This window comes from Carassius gibelio, chromosome A7 (genome assembly GCF_023724105.1).
Source record: "Carassius gibelio isolate Cgi1373 ecotype wild population from Czech Republic chromosome A7, carGib1.2-hapl.c, whole genome shotgun sequence".
NCBI lineage: Eukaryota > Metazoa > Chordata > Actinopteri > Cypriniformes > Cyprinidae > Carassius > Carassius gibelio.
In genome coordinates, this window is record NC_068377.1 from 1,021,815 (window position 1) to 1,047,320 (window position 25,506).

At 41.3% G+C, this 25,506-nt stretch overlaps 1 protein-coding gene across 37 annotated transcripts in view; it reads right to left on the reverse strand.

The window, feature by feature from the left end:
• LOC128017574 (receptor-type tyrosine-protein phosphatase delta) overlaps nucleotides 1–25,506 on the reverse strand; it is a 294,348-nt gene that overhangs the window by 208,824 nt on the left and 60,018 nt on the right. For all 37 annotated transcript variants that reach the window (XM_052602980.1, XM_052602992.1, XM_052602991.1 and 34 more), the window contains exon 4: nucleotides 4,352–4,425. The gene's annotated coding sequence lies outside the window, so the exon portion shown is untranslated. The remainder of the gene's footprint in view (nucleotides 1–4,351; nucleotides 4,426–25,506) is intronic.

Below are 25,506 nucleotides of genomic sequence, written 5' to 3' on the forward strand. Positions count from 1 at the left end.
CTATAGTTAATTTCAAGTTTTGACTTCCGCCACATCCGCTCTGCTTTTCTGCATTGTCTTTTCATAGTCTGAACTGCTGTTGATCTTCTCCAAACTGATTTCTGTCTGTTTGTTTTCTTACTGACTATTATTGGAGCAATATCATCAATAACATTCTTAACTTTTGAGTTGAAGGAATCAAGGAGAATATCAACAGAGTCTGCATAAATGCTTGGTGTAAAAGATATAGCCTCCATAAAAAGTACACTTGTGTTCTCGTTAATGCATTTCCTACTGACAGAGACCGATCTAGATTCAGTAGTAGCAGACATCAAAATATCAAAGAAAATGCAGAAGTGATCAGATAGTGCTATGTCCTTAATATCAATGGATGAAATGTTACCCCTACTGATGATTAAGTCTAAAGTGTGTCCACCTTTGTGTGGGTCCATGCACATGCTGAGTCAAGTCAAAAGTGTTTAGAACCCTTATCATTTCTTTTGCAATGCACTTTAACATTATTAATAATGTTAAAGTCGCTGACAACAATAAATATTCTCATTAGGAATAAAACTGCCTCATTTTTGACCTGTGCTGAGCTGTAGCTGAATAGTTTGGCCTACTACACTGCTGGAATTTAATGTTGGTCATTATGGTGTTAATTAGAGAGACAAATATTTTCTGAAGTGGTACTTGGTATAAAAAGTTTGAGAACCACTGGTTTATAAAAAAAATATATAAAATGGATTCCTGCTTTTAAATAACTTTTCAGTAAACCATTTCTTCTTTCCCCTTTTAGAGAGGATCCAGCTTTTTATTGGCACATTTTGTTTATCTGCGTCACGTTTGGTAGAGATTCATTGACTTTTGTGATAGGTTGTGATTTTACTCTAGAAATGAAACTAGTGCCGGCAGGAATGGGGGAAGTAAGGCCCTGGGACGCAGCATCTCATTCCCTCGAGGAACCACGGTTACTTGCATAACCTGAGACGTTCCTCTTCAAGAACTCAAGCTGTGTCGGAGGATGCTTTAGGAAAAACTATGCCCATTCCGCGAGACTTTCAAATATCTGCCTAGTGTGGAAAAGCACAACTAAAGCAAGAGAAGGAGCCAGGAGCCTGACAAGTAATTGGGGACATCCCTGACCAATGGCCAAACTTCAGAAGTAGTGAGTCTTGACCCCCAAGCAAGGGGGGGATCAGAGGACTTGAGGCTTTAGGATAGCATCCTGATCCACCACTTAGCATAAGCTTCTTCTGCACAAAGGCCTTAGCCTCACCATGGATGAAACCCCACACCAGAGTCTGCCCACTGACTGGCCACTGAGAGGGCGCAGTAGGCTGCAGTGACTGCCACGTAGACCTTCCGTGTGGAACGGGTTAACCCTGCAGAGAGAAGGGCCTGCCGGAACTCCAGAAGTGTACTAACCGGGCAGTTAACTGGATCAAGCTGGCGGTCTCCACTAGGGATGGGTACCGAAACCCGGTATTAAAATGGTCCCGGGGCTAAATTATTTAAGACCGTAGTATCAGTAAGATCTGACGGTACCGTTTCTGCTTTCAGTACTGGAGGGGAAAAAATTTATGTACTATGTATTTTTGCCAAACATTTCTAATGTGCGATCATATTAAGACGTTTGTCGTTGAGATCTGCATGATAGGGAAATCAGTTACAAGAACCAACTCAGCTCGGCCAGAATGAAGCTACTAACAGCAGAATGACCCCATTGCGATGCACTCTCTCCAAAGCCCCAATGGAGCTGGATGAGTCAGAGAGAGAACCAGAGGGGACAGTGCAATGTCTCTCGAGTCGCAAACAGGTCCACCTGAGCCTGGTCAAACATTCTCCATATCTGCTTCACCACCTCAGTTGTGACAAGGATCTCCCAGCACCAGGCCTGTGACAAGAACAATGGTCTCCTCCACATGTTTAAGGCATGTAGGACCTCCATGTGACCCTTAACATGTTAAGCGGGTTTCCCCTCGGGGAGAACCCCTTGGTCTTGACCCACCACTGTAGGGGTCTCATGTACAGCAGTCCAAGTTTTCATGTTGGATGAGGTTGTCATCAGACACAGCACTCTAGAACTGCTTAACAGTGAGTGACTGGCCTTCTCTGACTCTCGTGACTGCAGTAAGGATCGGGTCGATCCATGCAGGAGACATATGTGCCTGCATCATGGTCGAATCCCACACTACGCCCAGATAAGTGGTTCTTTGTACTGGAGAAAGCACACTTTTCTTGGTGTTAAGTCTTAACCCCAGCTTTTTCTTCTGAGTGAGAATTACACCTTGATGCCAAACCGCCATCCGCTCTGATTGAGCTAATATCAACCAATTGTTGATGTGGTTGAGTCTTGAAAGTGTGGGGTGAGAGTTCAAGGGCAGAAAAAGAACCGATATTGGTAGGCATTTGCCACCAAAAGCAAACCTCAGGAACTTCCTATAATGAGGAAAGTTGAAGTACTGGCTGTTGGACCCGGACTCTGCAATGCGAGGAGGGACCACCTCGATGGCCTCCATCCTCAGAGTTTGTCTACTTCTGTTCCATTATCAGAGCCTGCTGTGGGCCCAACAGGGTGGTAATGGGGCTGTTGAATTGAGGCAGAGGAGAATCAAACTGGATTATGTGGCCTCTTGCTACAGTGTTTAGGACCCATTGAGACACATTTGGCAGTAGTTTTCACACTGCCAAATAGTCTACTAAGGGAATCAGCCTCTCGAGACTGATCTCTGGTGTCATCAGAGCAGTTAGCTCAGTGCCCAGAAATGGTGCACCAGCAAGAGATGGCCAAACTACCTACTCTGGAATCCTCTGTAGGGGTTGCAAGCCTCTTAGCACCATTAAGTTTCCGGGCGGTAACTGCGAGAAGCACTCATCAGAGACCGCTGCACCCTGGAACACCGGCAGGGTTGGCAGATCATTCTCCTGAGGGCATTGAGTAGAGACGGGCACCGTGTAATGCAGTTTACACCGCTCTTCTCCAGAGGGGCCTGCCCTCCGATGTCCTGAGACACAGCATCAGGATTCTCAAAGCTGAAGTCTCCTATTAAAAATGACGGTCCTCAGACCCACCCCGTCTGCTAGGACCAGAGTCTGCTTGGGGCATGACCCAATGAAGCACACTTGGCAGGGGCTCCCACAACGCCTTGTGATGGTTCCTAAGGGAACCAGTCTTGCGAGACTGGCCTCTGCTGTGCCTACTGCAGCTAGCTCGGTGCCCTGAAGCAGCGGACCGGCAGGGAACAACTGTACTAGCTGCTCTAGAGACCTCTGTAGAGATAGCGAGCCTCTTAGTACTGCTACATTTCCGTGCAGTAACTGAGAGAAGCGCTTGCCGGAAACCGCTGCTCCCTCGATCACCAGCAGGGTTGGCAGAACGATCTCAACGAGGGCACAGAGGAGAGATGGGCACCGTGTAATGCGGTGAACACTGCTCTTCCCCAGAGAGAGCTGGACCTCAAAGAGTCCTGGGCCTTAGGACATTTTAGATGAAGACTCTCCAGCAAGAATGACGGTCTGCAGAACCGTCCTTCCACTAGAAGCCTTTGGCCTGGGAGCGCCACACTGATTATAGACTTTGTGGCGTACAAGCAGTGACACCCCCAGCATGAGGGGCTGGAACACAGTAGGGTTGGGACTGCTCCCATCCAGCAGCCCTTGCTGACTGCCTCAACCTCCTCACAGGAAGAGAGGTAAACATGATCTCACTCGAGAAATTTTATCCCAAAACCCCTGTATATCTAGCTTCTGATAGTGAAATAAATATTTCATTTTATTCCTCAGAATTAAATGTAGTCAAACAAACAGACAGTTTTGTGTAGAAAGACTTACATCAAAAACAGAAATGATAAAATATATGCAGCGCCTTGGCAGCACGAGCCGCTCAGTCACACAAACAGCATCAATCTACTCAGAGAAAGATGGCCGCTGCAGTGAGCTCTTACTCAGAGGGGGAAGAAAATGAAGCGCAGACTTCCAAGCCTCAAGAACGAGCTCTAGATCTTGGGAACATGGGTGGAGATAGGAAGAGCTGTCTCAATCCTATCCGCCAGATCATGTGCGATCCCCGCGATCTTGGTCGCCGCCGTGTCTCAGAAGCAGAGGGACCATGATCACAAGATCACACGCATGGACACACTCTTGTTCCTGAAGAGGAGCTAAATTTTTTCCACCAAAATAAGAGATCAACTGGTTTCAGTCATAAAAGGTCATACGAGGGTCTCTCTTGCAAGTACAGTGCAAATTATGCATATTATTCTACAAAAAACTTTGAATATTATTGTATTTGGATTGTTGGATTTGGATTGACTGCAGGGTTTTAACAATACATCCATGCACAAACACTGCTAGCTAAAGTTTGCAAGCTTACCATTCATGAAGCCTTCGTCATCTGAGCTGTCTCTGGCAAGAGGAATGAAAGAATAAAACCCCTCAGAATCTCACCTGTAAGACAAGAACAAAACAGAAACGTGTAACATGTCAGTAAAAGTGACATCTCAGGATACATTATCCACTTTTCAAAGAAAATAAAATCAGACTTAATTTCTCACAATTGTTAGTTCAAGACAACGTCTTCAGTAGACCGTTTGATTTTAATCATTTACATCAGTACCACAATCATTTAAAGTTTATCTTAAACTCTATATTATGTTGCAGCGAACTGGAGAGTAATTATTTTTTGTTGGATTTTCTAAAGCCATTTTTCCCTTACATTTGACTTGGCACATGTTGATTTTGGACTTGCTTGTATGCTGCTGTTTGTACTTATTCTCATCAAAGCAGGATCATGTCCTAAATCACGTCTAATCATCCCAACCCCAAACCCTTGAGTTTCCTGCCGTCCCTTGCTGCCTCATCTTTAATCACATCTGTCTGTGCACATGACAGCTGATGATTGATTGACTGATTAGATTTGGGAGCTCTCACACTGTCAGACCTGAGCAATTAGTCTCCAAGGACAATGAGATAAAACAGCATTAAACAAAGTCCTTTCCACACTCTCGTTCTGTGTTCTCATGTGAGTCCCCAGAGCTTAGCATTTTATTTAGATTCACGGCTAATTATGCGGACGGATCTGTTTACTCTTCAGATCAAAGTTTCTCCCTTCTGTGTTATAAACAAATCTAAACAGTCCATTCATTAGCACAGCCAACAAAGACTTTAGCACTGCCCCCTTAGAAAACTCATTAATCAGTATGCAGAACGAGTTGAGTGATGTAGAGTTAAATCTGCCCCGCTAACAAACTCCTGTCTAAAGTACTTCCACCTGCAGTCTTGAGTTGAGTAAATATACACATCTCACTAAGGGTACATACAAATATATATATATATATACATATATATATATATTTATATATATATATATATATATATATATATATATATATATATATATATATATATATATAGATAACTTTATCATCTAATAATATACATATTTTGCGCTCATACAACTGTTTGTTTAATATATATATATATATATATATATATATATATATATATATATATATATATATATATATATATATATAACAAATCAGTTAGGTCACAGTTGTATGAGCGCAAAATATGTATATTATTAGAAGATAAAGTGTATCAATTACTATAAATATACACATTTTCAGTTAATGATACCTTTATATATATCAGATTTCACACTTTTTAAAATAAAAATTCAATGACACAATGAAATCTATTCCTATTCGAGCATGAACAAGAAAAAGAGAAAAGGACCTAATACGGAGCTTTGTGGCACGTCATAATTTACCACTGTGAGTTCACATATTTGTGCATTTATACAGTGGACTTAGTGGATGGGCAGGAAAATTATAATTATTATTTTTTTTTCTGATATTGTAGTAGGGAATGTTATATTTCCTTGAACATTTTATCAGTGATATGCATGACCGATATTTCCATCTGATACATCACTGTACTGCCTCAGTGGGTTCACTTCTCAGTATTTTAGAAATGCTTTGTCTCTGACTAGAAACACCTGCATCTGGTTTAGTTTTGTAACCACTATTTTTTTTGGGGGGGGTGTACTACAGCACATGGAGGTAAAGAAATTTAATTTCACAACAACCAAATGGGTGCAGAATTCATCACCAGCTCTCTCTCTCTCTCTCTCTCTCTCTCTCTCTCTCTCTCTCTCTCTCTCTTCAGATCTCTGTGTTGAGTGGAAACTCTTTGATGGTGAATCTTTTCTGTCCTCAAACGCTTCACTTCTGTGTGCTAATTTTGGCTCTGCTACTAATTAACAGCTCTGTGCTGAAGAGTTTGAGCATGCAAACTGTTCCCTGCTGTGTGCGTTACTGTGTACCTGCCCGCACACACACACACACACACACACACAAACGCAGGTTTGACACCATTCTGTCAGAGCACTGTGAGAGCGAAGCTCACTATTTCTCAAACGAGCAGAGCACAAACGAACCAACAGGAAAGCGTTTCCATCACTGAATCATTCCTAACCGTCTTTCTCTCTCTCTTCCTGTCAGTCTGTCTTCAGAAACAGCTGTCTGAGTGTCCTACGGCTGTCTGGTCCCTGCCGTGACGGTTACTGACTGTTGAAAAGCTCTTGGTTAATTAACGTGTTCTGTATTAATTCAGACATTCAGAGTCATTATTCACAGGAGACGTGTTATACATTTACACCGTGTCTCTGTAATTTAACTACATTTCCAGAGTTTTCAGCAGCAGGAGTGTGTGTGTGTGTGTGTGTGTGTGTTCGGCTCATGGCTGCGTCTCCCTGTGTCTATATTTAGTGTGAGTACGTTTGGAGTCTTGTTAGATGTTTATTTGAGATGAAATTGAGAGCAGGTGACAGCGAGCGTGTGGGACGATCTCACGGGACTCAGTGTGATGAGGACGACTGCTGATACGCTAAAGCTTCAATCACTGCTGAGATCTCACACGCTCAGTGTTCATCTGTCTATCTATATATCTATCTATCTATTGTTCTGTAGTTCTGTCTATCTTTCTTCATGGATGAAAGGGATAAAATTGATAGAAGGGCATTTTTAGGTCATGCAAATGTAGTAGAGCTCCACTATGCCCTCACACACACACACACACACACACACACACACGCACACACACACAGCTCATTGTAAGTGAATTAATTCGGTGATCTCTCGCTGTGTTTAAGTGGGGCAGACAGCAGGGGAGGAGAAAAGAGCAATATTCATAAATCTACCACAGAACGACAGACAGAGAGAGAGAGACAGCTGGAGGAAATACGGCCAAAAATGGAAATAATGGTCTACATAAAAAGAGGAAAAAGATGAATTAAAGAGCGGGGCGTGTGAAAGAGCAGATGAAACGAGAGAATGAAGAGGCTGTGTGAAAGATTCACAGACGCGCCGCTAGTGTGCACTGTTCAACCGGTAATGACACACAGACCCTGACCCAGATACACACACACAGAGAGAGAGAGAGAGAGAGAGAGAGAGAGGGGAGAGAGAGAGAGAGAGAGAGAGAGAGAGAGAGAGAGCTGCGACCCCAAGAGCATCATGGGAGTAGTAGTTCTCGTGCACTGAAATGAGCTAAGCGTCTCTCTGTTACTGATATGAACTTCAAGATTACATCATCAGATAAACCAACACAGCGAGTTTCGCTCAAACACACACACACACACACACACACACTGAAAACATTACAGACAGATGGAAAAGACTTGCTTTAAAAGACAAACGTCTCTGCGGCTCACAGCGATGTTCTGGGAGAAACATTAAACCTGAGCCGTGTCACCCGTCTCACACACTGTAAACCCTGAAAGAAGCTGAAACGTGTCTGTGTTCGGCCTTCAGCAGCTCACTGTGTGTGTGTGTGTGTGTGAATGCTGTTTATGTTCTTATTAAGGCTCTATTTTGAGAGTGTAATATATTCTGTGTCTCCAGAGCTTTTTCTGTTTCCAGCAGAATTTCACTCAAGAACACCATTAACTTCCAGAGCTGCAACTCAATAACTAAACACACTCTCAGACAGCGTGTGTGTGTGTGTGTGTGTGTGTGTGTGTGTGTGTCTGTGTATGTGTGGTGTTCCTCAGATGAGCTGCAGTCATAGCGCCGATGGTTTGAAGATGTTGAAGTCATGTAAATAAAGCACAAGTGTTCAGGTGTTTGAAATGAAATTCAAATCACAGTTTATGCATGAAATAATAAGTGTGGACTTTAAACAGATGTAAAAATAGAGGAGAGATTCTGCAGCCTGACGACAGACAGACAGATTCACAGTACCAATACAGACTGGAATGATGAAAACTATCTGAAATCATTTAGGTGTAAGTGGACTCGGAAACAACAGTTAAACTTCCACGTAATGTCTTCAGAAACTGCTTTCCCTCACGCAGGACGTGTTTCCTTTCATTCACAATGTTCTCTCGGTTAAACTTAACTAATCAGTGCAGGAACGAGATCGGAAAAAAAACATTATCATACTTCACGCTATCTGAAGAGTTTTATCGGTTATTATAATGAACTTTCAGATCCTTCCACAAATTCTCAAATTTAAGAAAAAAAAAAAAGTTTCTAAATCCCCGCCCCCTGTTTTAAGCCCCGCCCCGGACATAAATACAGTCATATGTGCTGCTCTCGGGTATTTTCTTAAATGTACTAACTAAACTAGTTTGTTATTTTAATACAGCAAGTTGAACTAAATCAAAATGAGAAATGTTGGCAAGTACTGTTGATGATTTTCTTTTTTTCAAGTAATGTTTTTTTTTTTTTTTTTTTTTGGTTTTCAACGGTTCATGTTAAATATTTAATGGTTTATTTTAGTTAACTTCATTAACCTTGTATATTATGCATACGAAACCTGGATTTGATGGATGAACTTTTTCACAGTAAATGATGTGTTATTCACACAAGCAGCACTTTACTGTTTTTTACACTTAAGTCCAGCGCTGGCTCTGTTTTCACAGCTCTGTCCTCATCGCAGGGCTCTTTTCACATTGTGCTCTTGGGCTCTCAATCAGTAAAGTATCGCTGTGAGCGCTAGCAGCAGCTGCTTAGCACTGTAACTAGATAACACTCAGGACGAGAGGGGCTTGTTTGTATTTGGTCGATCCGCTCTGGCCAAACTTTGATGTTCACAAAACTTCCAGTTTGAAATCATCCCAAAACTCCCGGAATTCTACTTTACCAGCTGGAACAGAAAATACACCCTTCAGGAATAATATCATTATACAGGGACAACGGCAGCACAGACATTCTTTTTGATCAGGTGATATCGTCAAGATGATAAAAATATGAATATGAAAAGTCCTGTCAACCTGACACTGAGCAATAACCCACTTTAGCTCTTTATGAACATGACATTTGAGCTTGTCCTTGTGTAAATATCACGTTAAAATGAGTATCTGACTTTGACCAGATTTAGAAGATACTCACATGCTTAAAATACAACACATGCATAGTCATTTTTTAAAAGTTTCACAGTGCAAAAGTTTCTGCAGGAGAGGAATGACCCAGAAACACAAGACTTAAATTAGTCAGCCGGAGAACGATCAGAAAACACAATGCAGTCTGCACATGAAAAATGTTAGTGAAAAAGTGTTTTCTAGGCTAATGAGGAAAATAAAGCGGCTGGAATCTCTGCAAGACATCAAAAATAGGAATGGCATGAATTGGACAGCTCTGTCCATACAAACACTGTCCTGACACGAACCGCTGGAGCTGAGAGTCTGCTCCACACATGATCTGTGCACAGGAGAAGCCTGGAGATGTGTGGGACTTCTGTCACACTGTAGGTTCAGCAGGAGATGCTGACAGCGACAAAGACAACAGCGTTGGAGACAAAGTCATATCAGTGACTCGGAAAACACTGAAAACCCAAGCGACGAGGACAGTCCTGCGCCTCAAGGATTAGAGACACATCTGAATAAAGTCACTTCAGAAACCTTCACCTTCATTTGTCCCTCTCTCTCTCTCTCTCTCTCTCTGTTTTATTTCCTGCTCTGCTGCTGCTTCTCTGGTTTTCTTTTCATGTCCTCCTCGTCTCCGTCTGTTTATCCCTCAGATCGTCTCAACAGCTCCCCAATTAGTTAACAGGGAGAAGCGGACTGCTCTGAGACGTTCAAACCCAACGAGCGATACGAGATCTGCAATTCAGATGTGAGGAGGTTTAACGAAAGAAAGAGACAGACGGACGGACGGATGGATGGATGGACGCATGGATGTTTAATTCATTCAGAGCGTGAGCGTGGAGGTTCAGATCCGCAGAAGTGAAGCGTTATTGATTGTGAACTAAGTGAAGTTTCTGTGTTTATTAGCCGGCGTTCTGCTGAGCTCTGTTCTCCACACACACACACACACACACACACACACACACACTGCTCACTTTGTTGTTTCCGGCAGATTTGTTTCAATCGGTTGTAGTTTTACTCTGTCTCTTAATACTGCAAGATTACAATCCAGAGCTTTATGACATGATGTAACCATCCTCATTCTCCTGTATATTCAGAAAAATCATTTCCACTTTTTAAAAAGATTCACATCTCTATTGCTCCTAACAGTTGTCTCGCCTGAAAGCTGGTGCTGTGATCTCACGGTGGTTAAGAGAGTTTTCAGGAGTTTGTTGGTAAATGGTTCAGCTGTGAGAGTTTTGTGAGAATCGATATTTCTCGAAGGGGTCAGATTGATCGAAAGTGAGCGAGTGAGTTACTTTATTTTCTCCTTTAATCTCTCTCTTAGACCTCGGCTAATCTCTGGCAGGTGAGCGTGCTGATGTTAGCAGAACACTTCAATGTTCTTCTGGAGGTTCAGTTCGTTAGTCCTCATCTGATCAGAAACGCTGGCAGCAGAACGGAGCGGACGAGAGCAACGAGAGCAGGTTTCTACTTTAGGGATCCAACTCCAGCTTTGGAGATGAATGGAAACACTATCCTCCAGGTGATATGGACCTTCTTGGATCCTTCGGCTCAACAGATCCCCATGACGGGGAAACACAACATCTGCTGTGGACCATCGATGCAGAGACATGTCTCATCTGACTGCAGGTCAGTAATTGACTCATATGTGTTTCAGGATAAACATCTGGGACAGAGCTGATGGTCGGATGAAACACGGCCTCCGTCGAGTCTCCTGAAACGTTCCTCTGTGTCTCTGTCTCTCAGCTACCTGTCCCGATAATTGGCCGCTTATGTGTTTTGTGTGTATTATTTGAAGTCGTTTAGGTAAGAAGACGTCTGTTAAGATCATAATTAGTTTCTACTCGAGGGAGATCTTCTCATCAGATCTCTCTTTATTGTAATTTAGTGAGCTGGAGAGGCAGCAGATGGCACCTGATCCGGATCCGGCTGCTTTCCTCTGACGATCTTCCAGCGTCCCGTTCCTGTGCGGAGTCCAGACCCTGGTTATCATCGCTAACTGACACTAAAAATATTAGAAGCTTTTTTTGTTGATTTGAACTAAAGTTACTGTAAGTAACAAATAAATTAGAAGAAATAATTGGAGGGTTATTATAGATTATTAACTCATACTTTTAAGGAAAGTGACAGTTTGAGATTACAATCATCTTAATGCTGGATGTGTTTCAGGTTTTGTCTTCTCCAGATGTTCACTGATGGACTGGAGTGCTGTGGATTATTGTGATGTTTTTATCAGCTGTTTGGACTCTCATTCTGACGGCACCCATTTACTACAGAGCATCCATTTCTGAACACAGAAACACACTCATCCTGATCTCAGATGAACTGAGGGTGAGAGCATTTTGGGCCATTTTCCATTTTTGAGAGAACTACTCCTTTAAAACTAAACAAAAGGAAAAATCCAACACAAAACAAACAGAGAAGCATGTGGTTCATATCTGTCTCTTGTTTTTAACATATACTATTTATACTATTTCTGCCGTAGGGTTTTACAGTGTTTCCCAGGTTTTAGTGATCATTACGCTCCTGCTATGAACTGTAACAGTCGAGATTTAGCTAAATGATCCTCTCTTTTTCACACCTACTGCAAATATCCTCCATCATAGCCTTGGTAGATCTATCCAGTAAATCCACTGAGAAACGTGCAGTTCCAGGACAGAACGTGGTGTCACGCCTCGTGATGCAGCAGAGGAACACGAGCGGATCAGACCGTAAATCAAGCGCTCGACCCTCCTGACGCATCTGAACCAGCATGATCAAACCAGAGCTGGGTCTGTCAGCTTCCACTGCACGACAACTGATCTCATAAAGTCTTCTAGTACCCTGCTGGTACTTTTTGGTCCAACTTGATTTCTGCGAATAGTTGTTTTTTTAACCTAATTTAGTCTTGTTTTTTGTTTTTTCTGTGTTAAGCATCAGTTGAGAGAGGTTTATCTGATATACGAGCTTATTAAAGGCCAGGAGGACTGCTGACGGCAGAAGGTGAGCGTGCAACACACTTTAAGAGCTTTCTTTTGTTCTGCAGAGTCATATGCTGCTTATCACACACCAGACATGTCAATCACAAGATCATTTTGCTTCATCGCTGCAGAAACCTTCACTTCAGACACAAACACACACACACACACACACACACACACACAGCAACAGGAGAGTCGATGCAGCTCTGTAAACCCTTCATCACACACAGCAAGACACCTGAAGACTGATCCGAGGGATGGATAGAGAGAATTCAGCGATCTGATAACAGCAAACTGTATCCAGCAAGATAATTTTCTTAAATAAACAGAGTAATATTTTGTGAATGGTGTTCTAACAGATATATAACAGTTGAACAAGAGAACAGAAATTAAACTGTTATTGCCATGCCTGGCAGATGTTAGATTCATACTAATATCTAACAAAGAGTATTACTATTTAAAATAACTATTTTCTTCTTATTATTCTTCATCTCCACATGGAGCCTATGGCAGTCCAATGAACAGTGAAAACTGGCACATTTATAGTGGAATATAGCAGAATGGTAATCAGACCAACATTGGGGTCTCTAGAACCAACTCTATAGTCCCACCAACAAAACAAACTTTGTTCATCTGATTACATTTTTTATGCTGATTACATTAAATCTGACATAAAGACTCCATCTATTACAGTAGTGGCCATATTCAAAAGTAGAGTATTCAGGTTTTTTCAATACTCCTTCCAAATATGCCCAGTTGTAATAAAAATTGGTTCAGACAATCTTTGGACCAAGCTGCACAGAAACAAAGAAAATTATTTTCAGTTTCATCTTTGCTGAAATATTGTGTGTTGCGAGCTTACAATGGGCTGTTTCTCAGCAATACTTTGATCAACTGAAATGAAACTCAGCATGCTTCATCAACTCCATGATATGAGGGTATCTGGCAAAGTTGGGAATGGCACCACCAACAGGTCTGAACCAACATGAGATACCAAAAATTGACATTTCTGTCTATAACTTTGGAACATTTTGTCAGACAATCTTGGAGTCCATGGATTCCATGGGTCATGACGAATCTGAGGGTGTTGATTTTGACAAACCGCCTGTCCACCATTTTGAAATTTGTCATAAATTCCAATATCTTTTGAATAATTTGACAGATCCCAATAATTGGACATCCATTGACAGATTACCCATTTTGTTTGTCTTCCATTTTGAACTAATTGAAAACATCTGTGTCTAGTTCCCTACTCAGGGAACCATGGTTACATTCGTAACCCGAGACGTTCCCTTTCAAGGGAACTTCAGACTGCATCCTCTAGGGGGCGCTATGGGGAACAGTATACCCACGCCACCATGCTGAGGTGAGTGCAGGCCAGAATCATGGCAAACACTAAGTACCAATTCTACCAATTCCATGGGAGTTGCCCTTAGGACGTTTAGACGGCTGTCTGTGACAGTACCCCTTACAGCCAAAGGCCTAAGCTACATACTCAGTTTTTATTTGTTAGGGCCTCGGTCCGGGGGAGAGCTGAAAGCTTGGAATCCGGAAACATTCCTTTAAAGGGATACGGCTAAGAACCTAACATTTTATACTAAGTCTTGCCTGTCACACAGGGTCTACCGCTAGCTTACGCATAAGCTTGCTGAAGGAGCTGTCCTAACAGATCCCTAGTAGCAACACCCTGTTTAGATACTGTAGGTATCCTAGGATCCATAGGTGGAGCGGCCACCAACTCAAGAAAGGCCATGAAGCAACCAGCTCATAGATGGAATGGTGCATCTCAAATCAGTATGTTTGAGGAGTCATCAACTCAATCTGTGGAAATAATACTGGAGGGCTCTGGGGAAAAAACAGATAACTTAGTCAATTATGAGAGGAGAACTCCAAGCTCAGAGTAGCGTGCTCATAGGCGACCCTTCTTGGAAAAGGGGAGCGCTGCTAAACTACCATGAGAATCACCCAAATAGTCCCTCACGTTGAGGGAAGTGATGCTTGAAGTGTATACAAGCAAATACACATTGGCTGAATGAAGCCCAAGGAACCAAGGTCTAATCATCTCAAGAAAGGGAACGGAACGTGTAACCTTTACCGTACAGGATTTCAGAAATTGCCCAAAGTGTTCACGTGCACACTGACCACAATGTGGTTTTCAGAAAGTACACAGAGCTCAGCGTGTGTAGCTAAAGGTTCCTAAGCATCGGAGAGACGTGGAACCTCACAGGAGAGGCAAGCTCAAATTTTACAAACCTCTGGCGAGGGGAGCATCACATGAGGCAACATATACAAGAAGACTTCTGTAACTGCCAACTCCACATCCCGCTGGATGTGACAGCACAACTAAGCGGCCAGGAGACCCCTCATGTGACCTAGCCGGACATCCATGAAATTCCCTGCAGTGCTATGCCAGGCCTGATGATCAAGTAGGCTCCTGCAGAAACCTGTGATCTCAGCTGCCTATTAATGGAACAAGCCAGATGGCTGGTTCTGGCAAGTGTTTAGTAAACACTGTAACTGAGCACTGCAAAGGAAACTCAGAGAGTTTATTTGTAGACACATAACCACCAGCAATTTAATACACATAAGTATATACAGAAAGGGTTACATACTCACCCACCCTCCTGCACAGGAGCCCCGCTCAAGGGGCGCCTCCTTTTAGTCTGGACCATCAGTCAGGTGGTGGCTATGAACATAGAACCAGCCAAAAACATCATAGGTCCAGCATAGGAGACTGTTATGCGAGAGGATTCCACCTAACCTTGACCAGGTGGAGAGCTGGTGGTTACAGGGGAATTAGGCAGGGGAGGATAAAGGCAGAAGTAAAAAATCCTTAAAGGGAATGAGTAGATACCTCAGTATCGTTCTGATTCAGACGAGAATGCTGACTCGTCTGGATCACATCCCTTAGATTCTGCTTACCTGAACTTCTCGATTAACGTCTCAATGAAAATACTGAAGAGGTCAGAAAGCGAAACCTGAGCATCGAGCAGAAAGCCTTTTCTTTCCTCCCGATGTCTGCCAGGTTCATCAACAGATGTCTCTCTCTACCACCATGGCTGCCATAGTCCTCCCCATGGCGGAGGTGACCTGCTTGGTAGCTCGGAGAGAGACCTGTGGTGTGGCGCAGCTCGGCTACCTGATCAGGAGGAAGGCCCTTGCCTCTATCCAGGTCTCTTAGCAGATCAGCCTGATATGCTTGAAGCACCATTATCATGTGTAATAAAGCCACAGGCTGACCTACTGCTGCATATTCCTTGCCATTTAAGCCAGATGTATTTATTGAATGGACTTAGATGGCAAAGTGGGAGCATCCTCTCATAACCGTTTTCGCGTATCACCTAGATGTTGGCAATTTTATTTACTCTTATGCTGAAACCGATGGATGCAAGAAGAAAACGGCCTCTTTCATTTCTTTTCAATCTCTGTGTGCTCTGCAAGTCCAACTTTGCCGTGGCGCGATCCATAACCTCCAACAGCTCTACATACGCAGGGCAGGAAAATTGAAAAGGCTCAGCCTCGGCTTCATCACCATCCTCAAATATCTCCTGCTTCAGTATCATGATATAACATCATCCTCCTGAGGCTCTCCCTCATCGCTTGTGTCATCGGGTGTCAAATAACACAGATACCGATGCACACATTGTTTAAACGCTTGCTAGTAGTCGACATGATAGACAGAGAAAGATCGATCTTACCATTTTTTTCAGATGCACGCTTCAAACAGAACAGTCGGTGAAGACGAAGAAGAGATTGACGTGTTCTCCCGGTGCCTGTTTATAGTCGAGCCGGTAGTGACGTCAGAGGCTGTCGCCGGCCAACTCGTTGGTGTTTTTTCAATGTATGCTTCAGACACAGGTCACAACGAGGTGTTCCCCATAGCACCCTGTAGAGGACGCAGTTCGAAATTCCCTTGAAAGGGAACCAGTTTTTGTTCATACAGCCTTGGCTAGAAGAAGAAACTTCATTCAACCAACCTCAAGAGTACAAAAGGCACAGAAATGTGTGATTCTTCAGGGTTTCTCAATTGACATCTTTCACCCTGTGGTGAATTCATTGCTGTCTGAATGCATGAGCCACACTAATGTATTACAAAGTCTTCACCATGAGAAACAGTCAAACACACACAGTCTTTTGTGTGAAAATCAATAAAGCAAACTAATGATCTCATGAGTAAAACTTGAGCCTTCATGGGAGAAAATCAAAACCTTTACACATACACTGTACATCATCATCATCATCATCCTCTCTCACACTCACAAACTCACAGGTTTTATGAACTCTTCTTGGCTCAACTTTCTTTTCTTCTTCTTCTTGCCGTGGCATCAGGGGAGTAAGATGTGAGAAACACACATGCAGACGTGAGAAGATGCAAGATCTTGGCGAATAAAAACAGTGAAAGGCTGTAAATGAATGTTCATCACACGTTTGGAGCGAGATCGTGAGAGAATGTTCTAATTTTAAACCCTCTACATACTCGCCAGGGCCTGATGTGTTAGCGAGCCAAAACTTCATCAGAACTTGCTCCCTCGCACTCGGAGGAAGGTAGACAACACGACTCTGATGTCCGTGCAGTGTTTAATGAGCTTGCACAGGAGTGAACGTCCAGAACGACGCCCGCCAAACACCCAGCCAATGGGACTAAAGCAGTTCAGCCGGTAGAAGCTCATTAACGGCTCCTAACGACCACGTGTGAACACGGATCCATCAGTATCTGGACCCAGAACTTAAGCAAGCAGATTTCTGGGATACAAACCGGGGACATTTCCTAGTTCAGCGGCCAAAATATAGCTGAATCTCACTTATTACCATCTGTGAATTAAAAACTGGGGACAACAGATTTATGTTTGCTTTTGTTTTTTTAGTGGTTATGGGTTCCATATAATAATAATAATAATAATAATAATAATAATAATAATAATAATAATAATAACTGCAGATCAGACTGACTCCTACTGGTTTTATTACAATTTGCCAAAATAAAAAAACATTGTAATTATCATCATAGTCATCATCAAAGTGGCCCTAACTGATGTTATCATTGATGCTAACAAATGGATAAAAACAATAGTATATTCTAACAAAAGTATTATGATTTTGCCAAAATGCATTACAAAATTAATACCAAAAAATATAAATCAAATAAAACTCTCTAAAGTTTAGCAGCCTAAACCCACACACACATTCATCATGGTCTCCAAATGTAATAATTGCATTCAATCACATGTAAAAACAAATAAATGTTCTAGAACTGTATTAAATTTTGAATCTCCATTTGAGCTGGTTTTACAGGCTTTTCCTGCACGCAGCAGATCTGTTTCTGACAGATGATATGTCAATCTGTCATCTCTTGCTGTTACCATGACGACGGGCGCCATCTTTGAACTCACTGGAGTTTGGTGGCGTCATTATATGTTAACGTTCCAGGAGTAAAACATTTTTTACCAATGCCAGCCAGAATCGCAGGCAGAGTTCATTAGCAAATGCGCCTCTCAAAGTGGCACAGATCGATTCCTGTTCTGGGCCTCGGATGGCGTTCGGCTCGCGGAAAAGCTGCCAGTGAAACGCAGCTAATGAGCCGGAGAGGGACTGAGTTTCTCAAAAATGACACTGTTTGCTCATGAAATACTTTTAAATCAACATCATCTTCTCCAGGATAATAAATGCACATGTGCTCTGTTCCAAACGTACGGAGCATGCCATCGGAGGCGTCTGTTCCAAATCACCTGCAGCAAACCGAGAGCAAAGTCAGTTATTATATTTCAGCTGCAGAGTGATGGGTTCTGAAGTTGAGTGGTGGTTATAATGCTGTTGGACATCTCATGCTTCATTTGTTGGTTTTAGTTTTATATTGTCTTGATGGTTTTGCAGCTTCTTTTTGTTCCTGGTCTTTATGAACTGACCGCAAAGGATCTGTAAATTTACACCAGATGAGGTCAAGTAAATAGTAACTGCTGAATCCTCGATTTCTCCTAACTCCATTCTGTGCTAGTGTTAGGGGGTTAGGGGTTAAATACATATATTTACTTGTTTTTTTATTAATGTATTTTACAACAATACAAAGAGCAATGTGTAATATTTGACCAGATTTAGCCCTACACTCTTATTTGCTCCCCTCAAAATGACTTATTTTTTCATTTTTAGATCTTATTAAATAATTGTGCACTCATGATTTTTGTAGATTAACTTTTGCTGCCAAATCCACCAACCTAGTTTATAATATTAGTTTTTGTTATAGATTATGACATCAGATCAGTATCGTTATCAATATCAGTATCGGCCGATACCTAGAACAAATGGCATTGGTCCATCCCTAATCATGAGAACATATATCAAATATTAAAAACACGATAAGAATCTTACATAAACATTACTTTATGAACATCTTGTCCTAACATTTATGTAATGTTTAAAAATATTAGTGAAGGTTGTGAGAACGTTCCCTGTCAGCTTCTAGTGCACTCATTCCTGAGCCAGCAACACCACGGCCATGAGTCCAATGTAAGAATAAAAGCATTATATTTTTGGTGCTGTATCATATCACCATATCCCCTCATATTCTTCCATTTGAAGCCTTTTCACATCTTTTGTGGTCTGTAAGTACTTCCTGCAGATATCATATACAAGTCCCACATACAGCTTCATCTGTCATCTCTCTTCAGCAGTGTGTTGTGGGAATGACCTTTTCTGAAACATGGCAGTGCCAATCATACTCTGATTTACAGCACTCCCTCACAGTGCGTCAGACTCCAGCGCGGTCCGTCCGTCCTGACAGACACTCGTTCACAAAACAGCTCCAATTACTGTGGCAATTATTCAGAAAGTATTCTGAATAAACCACTGAGTCAGTCAATTCTTAATCACATAGCTCCACTTACTATTAAGCCATGCACAGTGTTGGGTAAATTACTCAAAAAAGTAATCCACTACAGATTACTAATTACTATTTTAAAACTGCAATCTGATTGCATTACTGATTACTGCATTTGAAAGTAATCATATTACTAATTGCTTTACTACTAAGGTTATTTTACTTATCAAACTATCAAAACTAAAAAATACACTACAACGTGAAACTCATAGTTCTTTCAGTGATTTAATATTGTCTGAAAAATTACATTAGAATCAAAACGGCAGCTTGAATGATCACATCTCTTTTATGATAACAGTGAAAATAACTTAAAATGTTCTGGCATTTTTGATCACACACATAAGCATAACATTTGACAAGGCCTAAAAAATGAATTATAAAGTTTGAAGGGTCATATCATAAACACGTATTCTCTGATAAAGTAATCCATATGAAATCAACACGAGGTCCAGTCTTTACCGTCTAAACTCATTATCTATAATGTGATCATGCCCATATGCAGCATGCTATTCATGCGGTAATCATCCACATGAGACGCACAAACATGTGACTGCCCAAATCACCTCCGTTAACAAAGCAGCAAGATTCGTAAAGTTCTTCTAAGATACGATTCGTTTTTGAAAGAAGACACAAAAAATTAAAGAAGACATCTGTAAAATCCACCAGCAGATAAGATCAATTGGATAAGTATTTTATTCACTTATACTTATATAAGTCATTTAGCTCACATACTCCAGTGATTTATTAAAGGGCAAACTGATGTGCAAAATGTGATTTTAAAATGTATTTGTTATTTATATATATATGTTTTTTTTTCCTAAAACTGCATTTGTAACACGGAGTTACAGTTCGTTTTAATGACGTGTTTGTAAATGAAGATCAGCACACACAAAGGTTTGTTACACACTTGTTTGTTATCTTTATTTTATAAGTGCACAAAGGTTTTTTGTTATTATGTCTGTATCCAAAAAAAAGTAGACCCTTTACAGATTCAATTGATGTATTGCTCTTATCTGTACGATTAAAACTGAGAGTGTAATTTAAGTTCTTTTCGGGGTTATCAGGAGAAAATGACTCAAGACGCATATATGCGTTAATCGACTTCAAAGGGTTAATAGTGTAATTTTGTTGTAATTTTTTTGTAATTTTGTTGTAATTTTGTTGTAATTTTTTTTTTGTAATCTCAAAAATATATCTAAATTACGGCCTATGCTCTCAATGTCAAATGCAGAAATGTTAATCCATGCATTTATGACTTCAAGGTTAGACTATTGTAATGCTTTATTGGGTGGTTGTTCTGCACGCTTGGTAAACAAACTACAGCTAGTCCAAAATGCAGCAGCAAGAGTTCTTACTAGAACCAGGAAGTATGATCATTTTAGCCCGGTCCTGTCATCGCTGCACTGGCTCCCTATCAAACATCGTATAGATTTTAAAATATTGCTTATTACTTATAAAGCCCTGAATGGTTTAGCACCTCAGTATTTGAGCGAGCTGCTTTTACATTATACTCCTCTACGTCCGCTACGTTCTCAAAACTAAGGCAATTTGATAATACCTAGAACATCAAAATCAACTGCGGGCGGCGGATCCTTTTCCTATTTGGCGCCTAAACTCTGGAATAACCTACCTAACATTGTTCGGGAGGCAGACACACTCTTGCAGTTTAAATCTAGATTAAAGACCCATCTCTTTAACTTGGCTTACACATAACATACTAATATGCTTTTAATATCCAAATCCGTTAAAGGATTTTTAGGCTGCATTAATTAGGTAAACCGGAACCGGAAACACTTCACATAACACCCAATGTACTTGCTACATCATTAGAAGAATGGCATCTACGCTAATATTTGTCTGTTTCTCTCTTATTCCGAGGTCATCGTAGCCACCAGATCCAGTCTGTATCCAGATCAGAGGGTCACTGCAGTCGCCCGGATCCAGTACGTATCCAGACCAGATGGTGGATCAGCACCTAGAAAGGACCTCTACTGCCCTGAAAGACAGCGGAGACCAGGACAACTAGAGCCCAGATACAGATCCCCTGTAAAGACCTTGTCTCAGAGGAGCACCAGGACAAGACCACAGGAAACAGATGATTCTTCTGCACAATCTGACTTTGCTGCAGCCTGGAATTGAACTACTGGTTTCGTCTGGTCAGAGGAGAACTGACCCCCAACTGAGCCTGGTTTCTCCCAAGGTTTTTTTCTCCATTCTGTCACCGATGGAGTTTCGGTTCCTTGCCGCTGTCGCCTCTGGCTTGCTTAGTTGGGGTCACTTCATCTACAGTGATATCATTGACTTGATTGCAAATAAATGCACAGACACTATTTAAACTGAACAGAGATGAATTCAATGATGAACTGCCTTTAACTATCATTCTGCATTATTGAGACACTGTTTTCCAAATGAATGTTGTTCAGTTGCTTTGACGCAATGTATTTTGTTTAAAGCACTATATAAATAAAGGTGATTGATTGATTGACATTAGTAAATGCAATTAAATTACATTAATTTTAAATGTAACACATTACTGCATTATCAGGAAAAGTAATAAGAATACAGTAAAGCCTTACTGTTTGTAACATCTTATACTGCCCTCTGGCCATGCAGCCCCGCCCACTTCATCTACCACCCACACCTAAAATAACACTGATCTTCTCCATCAACTACATCAAATTTCACCTACGCATTCAGTCATTTCCACCTACATACCTCCCCCGACTCCACTCCACCAAGTCAGTCATTTTCACATACAGTACTTGCTCAATCATGCTGCTCCACCCACTCATTAAACCACACTGATCTGCCTACTTCCCCTTGACTCCACCCACTTAGTCATTGTTATCTACTTACTCAGCCATGCAGCCCTCTCCATTCATTAAATTACACTGCTCTGCCCATTTTCACCTAACTTACACAATCACATGGCTCCTCCCACTAATTAAAGCACACTGCTCCGTCCAATTTTCATAGATTCCACTCACTCACTCATGTCCAGCTACTCAGAGAATCACACAGCTCCTCCCACTCATTAAACCATACTACCCCACCCATTTTGACAGACTCCACCCACTCTGTCATGTCCACCGGTCTAGTCAATCACACAGCTCCTCCCACCCACGTCTGTTTTCTCAACCATTAAGTTTAATTTAATTTAAATATTGTCTATTTAATCTTAACTCGGTGCACGTGGTTTGTCTCACTGTTAAAGTGTTTGTGTGTTCAGAGTGACAGAACCTTAATGTAATTTTACAGAGCAGCACAATGTTTGTTTGTGTGCTTCTTTTAATTTATTACAAGCTAATCACTTTCTGTAAGCCGTGAAGCGCGTGTGTCTTTGTGCACCTGTCTGAGTGTGTGAGCGCGTCCTCGTTTCTCATCAAGATTGATGCTTCTTTGGCGCGCGAGGAACTGCCGTGTCTGATCAGTAAGAAATAAACTCTTAATGACTGACTCGTTCTCATTTACACAGCAGATTATGCAAATACAATCATAATTCATGCTCTCAGGAGCGGTTAAATAACCTGTTCTAATTCTGATTAAATCACTGCAGTCGCTCTCGATTCTTTCCCGTCATTAAGGGAGTCTGTGACGATGAGCTCTTTCAATAACAGCATGGCTTCTGATGCCGTCAGGGCACTGTGATGGCAGCCGTTATGGAGAATTACCTTCATTCACATTTACAATGCAGAGAATGTCAAGCTTTTGTTTTTCCTCACATTTATGTGAATGCTTGACAGGAATCTTTTCTAATTAACAATTCTCACTGCTGTGAACCATGGTGCAAATTACTAGCCCTCTAATTAATGCCTGAATCCCCCTAGAGAAATCAAACAACATTAAATATTCTATAAAAGGAAGATTTTAGCATCATTTTCAACAGCACTTTCACAAACACCAAAGTTACACCTTCATGTATTTTCATGCTACCGAAGAGAATTCAGTTTCACTTGTGGATGTGATTATTGAGTGTTTTCTGTCAGGATCAGGGTCTGACGGTACAGCATCACTAAATTATTATACTAGCCTTCAAAAGAGTGTTTTTTGTTTTGTTTTGTTTTTATGAGAATACTACTTTTATTTATTAAGGACATATTCAATCGATCAAAAGTGTCAGTAAAGACATTTTTAATGTTACAAAATATTTATATTTCAAATAAATGGTCTTTCAAATGTTCTATTCATCTGTGAATCCTGAAAAACAACTGTGTTCAACATTGATAATAATCTTCATGTTTCTTGAGCAGTAAATGATCATATTTTCATGATTTCTGAAGATCATGTGACACTGAAGACTGGAGGAATGATGCTGAAAATACAGCGGAGCATCACAGAAATACATTACACTTTAACACAGATTCACACAGAACACAGCTGTTTGGAATTGTAGTAATATTTCACATTTTTTTGATCAATTAAATGTAGCAGAAGAGACTTCTGTCGAAGACGATCTGCTCAGCGACTGGCTGTGTGACTCCAGATCTTGAATGTATATTGTGTGTGACACAGTGTTCACTGCTTCAGACGAGTGTGTGGTTTCTGCTCAATTCCTGAGCTGTTTGCAGCACAGACATGTTTGTCATCGTCGGTCACTGTTCCTCTTTTATTTTTCTCTCTCTTTCAAATAAAATCTCATTCGCCCGGCATCGCTAAGGTGCTGATATTAGCAGGTCTCTGCATTTTCCACCAGGAAAGAGCTCTGTGTGTGTGTGTGTGTGTGTGTGTGAGAGTGTGTGTGATCCAGCTCAGCAGATTTACAGCCGTGTTATTGTGGTTCGTATCTTCTGCACTTTAAACAGCAGCATGAATAATGAGCGATCACTGCAGGACTTCACTGAAGTGTCTGATGAAGAGACCCTTGCTTGTCAAACACACGACACACAACATGTGAACGCCTCGCAGGACAAGATGTGTCGACCTCGCAGAACTGAATCTGTCACAAACAGCAGCTTGGATTCATTTCTGTTCTCTGTCTTAGTCAGTAGTTAGAATCTGAGAGTAGACGTTTACTGCACACAAATGACTTTCCTGGATCTCTGACCGCATCGAGAAACGCTCTTTAACTGAAGGAGCAGTTCATCCCAAAACTGACACGGTCGTCATTGTCTCGCGCTCATGTCGCTCCAAACCTGTATGACTCGTTCTTCTCCTGAAGCTTTCAATCTTCACACTCAAAAGCATATTAAAGTATCATAAAAGCACTCCACCTTTCTCATGTGTTTTCCATGTCAAACAGTCATTCTGTGCGAGAAACAGACTGACATTTAAGTTTTCATCAAGGTCAAGAAGATCTGAGTAATAAGGAGCACTTTTTGTGACGCTGCAGTCCCCTTTCACTGGAAAACAGTAACTAGTGCATTATTTGAATCCTCCTTTTGTGTTTCACGGAAGAAAGGCAGACATATATGTTTGGAACGAGACGAGGGTGAGCAAATAATGACAGAATGATCATTTTTATAGGTGAACTATAAATGCAGTCTCTGGCAGGAGCATTATTTTCTCCCAGTAAATTCAAACTCATGTCTAAATGTGTAAATTAGCACAGGTAAAGAAAAGCAGATCCAGACATAATGAACGAGACTGCAGAAGAGCAAAAAAGGGAAAAAGCAAGAAAATACACGCATCTTTGGAATACGTTCATTGTTCACAGCCACTCCATACAAACCTTTAACTCCATTTCACACTCGTGTTAGTAAGAGGAATCTACAGAAGAGTCCAAAACATATAGTTAAATCACAGAACACAGTATCCTGAGAAGATCTCCCTCTCTCTCTCACACACACACACACACACACACACACACGCACACACACACACACACACACACACACACACACAAACTTCACTGCAGAGTTTCCAATTACCGGTGGCAAACAGGCAGCGATAGCATTTCTCTTCAGATCTTTTAAAAGCTGCCCAGAGCTTTGGATCATTAAAGCCACTCTCAATAAATGACATTCAATAGAAGAAGAAAAAAAATCCAGCCTCACATTCAGAGAGAAATAGGATTATATCACTGAAGGCTTTTTGAAAGCATGGCAATTAGAGAGATTGCATGCATTTACTGAGGATTTAATATCAAATCAATCTATCTATCTATCTATCTATCTATCTATCTATCTATCTATCTATCTATCTATCTATCTATCTATCTTACTATCTATCTATCTATCTATCTATCTATCTATCTATCTATCTATCTATCATTTACAGTAAGCCTGAGTTAAGTTAAGACACAGTAAGGCTGAACTTCCTTCAGCAGCCACAGGTGGCGCTCTTCTCCTCTGCTCAGTGTTAGTTCGGGACTCTGAAGCATCATA